Genomic DNA, 2,859 nt, shown 5'->3' with positions numbered 1-2,859 from the left:
CAGAGTTGGCTCAAACTCATGTCCATCAAGTCAGTGATGCCATCCAACAATCTCATCCTCTGTTGCCCTTTTCCCTTCCGGTCCTCACTCTTTCCCAGAATCAGGGTCTTTTCCAGTGGTCGGATCTTTGCCGACCAGGTGGCCCCTACTATCAGGTGGCCATAGTAGGGGAGCTTCAGCTTCAGCATCAGTCCTCCCAATGAATATTCAGGGCTGATTTCCTTTAGGATGGACTGGTTTGATCTCTTTGCTGTCCAAGGGACTCTCAAGAGTCTTTTCCAGCACCGCAGTTTAAAGCATCAATTCTTTGGCACTCAGCCTTCTTTATGGTCAATCTGTCACATCCATACATGACTACTGGAAAAACCATAGCTTTGACTATATGTACCTTTGTCAGCAAAGTGATTCCTCTACTTTTTTTTTTTTCATTTACTATTTTCTTTAGTAAAGCTTTTGTCCTTTAAGAGTTAGACACTCTGAATCTGAGCATCTTTCAAGTTCTGGGGAAATTGTTCTTTGAAAAATATGGAACGCTTCATGAATTTGCATGTCATCCTTGCGCAGGGGCCATGCTAATCTTCTCTGTATCGTCCCAATTTTAGTATAGGTGCTGCCGAAGCAAGCACTCCTCTACTTTTTAATATGCTGTCTAGGTCTGTCATAACTTTTCTACTAAGGAAAATGCATCTTTTAGTTTTGTGGCTGCAGTCACTGTCTGCAGTATTATTCAGTTAAGTTCAGTTGCTCAGTCATGTCCGACTCTTTGCGATCCCATGAACTGCAGCATGCCAGGCCTCCCTGTCCATCACCAACTCCAGGAGTTTACCCAAATTTATGTCCATTGAGTTGGTGATCCCATCTAACCTTCTCATCCTCTGCAGCATTGTAGACATGCTCAATAATAGGTAGAAAAAAGTAGACATAAACACAGGCATGCAAATATTTACAACATTCATTGAAATAACTCTCAAAACTTAAAGGAAAATTTCAAACCCTGAATAATCAAACATTATTCACACATCAGCTAGTATCCTTGATGTAACTTCTGCTATCCAGCTGTGTTAATTTTTGGATTAGAAGTTTCATGCTGATTTTGTGCTACATAATCTGAAAATCAGACTGAAAATACTACATTAGTGCTGATCAAATTTAATTGGCAACACCTTAAATAGTACCTGGAAATTCAAAAGGAGAACTATCAATTTGGAATACTTTGAATATATTTATTTGTTCAGTCTAATTTATGTGAAAAATTTGTATCTGATGCATTGCTGATTTTTTGTCTCAAATCAGTTTTTGTTCTGTTTTGTTTTCAGAGTGACATTTTCTTTTTATTTCTTTTTAGACAGTCTTTTTTTTTTTTTTTAAGCAGCTTTAGTTTTTCAGCAAAATTGAAGAACTATAGAGACTTCCTATATCCTTCCTGCTGCAACGTCTGCAGAGCGTCCCTCATTAGCAAAATTCCTCACCAGAATGGTACACTTGTGGCAACTGAGCAACCTGCATTGACACATCCTTATCACACAGAGCCCATAGTTTACCTGAGGATTCACATTTATCACGTTGTAACGCCTGTGGATTTGGACAAATGTAAAAAGACAAGTGTTCGCCATTATAGTATCATACAGAGTAGTTTTATTGCCCTAAAAGTCCTCTTTGCTCTACTTATTCATTTTCCCCTTCATTCTAGCCCCTGGCACCCACAGATTTTTTTTTTTTAACCATTTATATAGTTTTACTTTTTCTGGTCAGTCATATAGTTGGACTCATACAATATGTAGCCTTCCAGATTGTCTTCTGTCCTATTAATAATATGCATTTATAGTTCCTCCATGTTCTTTCATGACTTGATATTACATTTCTTTTTAGCACTAAATATTATTCCATTGTCTGAATGTTTTATTTATCCATTTATCTACTGAGGGGCATCTTGGTCACTTCCCAAGTTTTGGCAGTTATGAATAAAGGTGCTATAAATATCCAAGTATAGGTTTTTTTCTCTGACCATAAGTTTTCAAATCATCTGAGTTCATATTCTGTTTTGTTTTGTTTATTTAAAGAACTTATATTAAAAAAAAAAAGGAAAAAAAACCCTCCCTCTAAAAATGATCTGGCTATCTAAGATTCAAATATGGATTTCAAAATGTATTTCAAATATCAGAATATCTTATAAGGGTCAATGATGATTAAGGAAAGCAAGTATATAGGGATGGTAGGTCTTGGGAATTTATCAGGCTCAGGGAGACTCAGGATATCATAAATTTAGGTCAGTAGCTCTGGAAAGTAGTAGTTATTGTACAACTTATCTCAGCAGTTAGGAAAATGCTTCCAAAATGACTACCCAGTTAGGTCAGGCCCACACACTAGAACTTAACTGACAAGTTGGCACATATAAGTGGACACCTTGCACCCACATTTAGTACATGTTTAGTTCCCTGAATATATTGGTTCTTAAACTTTGTATTCAAGATTTTCTTGGACCAAGCCTCAGGCATATTTTCCATTCCTACTTGGCATTCTTGAATGTTTGACAAGCTCATGGACAGAAAACCTCTGTGTAAGTATTTTTGACAGAGATGTAGCCAAATGAATTAGGAAACACTAGAGATAAGATGAGAAATAGCATTTTTAAATTATTTAATTATTTTTTTTAATTGAATAGACTTATTTCAGGCAGTGGAGGAGATTACAGAAGAGTCCACTCATTCTTGATACATATAGGACAAAATGTGTTGAAATTAATTCCCAGTGATTTTGTCTTTTTCAGAAATTCTGCATATTAATTCCTGTAGTAATTCTTATCTCATACTTTGTGGTGCAAAGTGTGATAAGAATTTTGAATGAAAGTCCTTGGCAGTG

General features: G+C 36.3%; 1 non-coding gene across 1 annotated transcript; it reads right to left on the bottom strand.

The window, feature by feature from the left end:
- Positions 1-519: 519 nt before the first annotated feature.
- Positions 520-626, bottom strand: LOC122453431. The gene has a single exon (XR_006273054.1). It is a non-coding gene; the product is annotated as a U6 spliceosomal RNA (small nuclear RNA).
- Positions 627-2,859: the final 2,233 nt, after the last annotated feature.

Source organism: Cervus canadensis, chromosome 14, assembly GCF_019320065.1.
Source record: "Cervus canadensis isolate Bull #8, Minnesota chromosome 14, ASM1932006v1, whole genome shotgun sequence".
NCBI lineage: Eukaryota > Metazoa > Chordata > Mammalia > Artiodactyla > Cervidae > Cervus > Cervus canadensis.
This window is presented reverse-complemented; position numbering and strand designations above follow the sequence as displayed.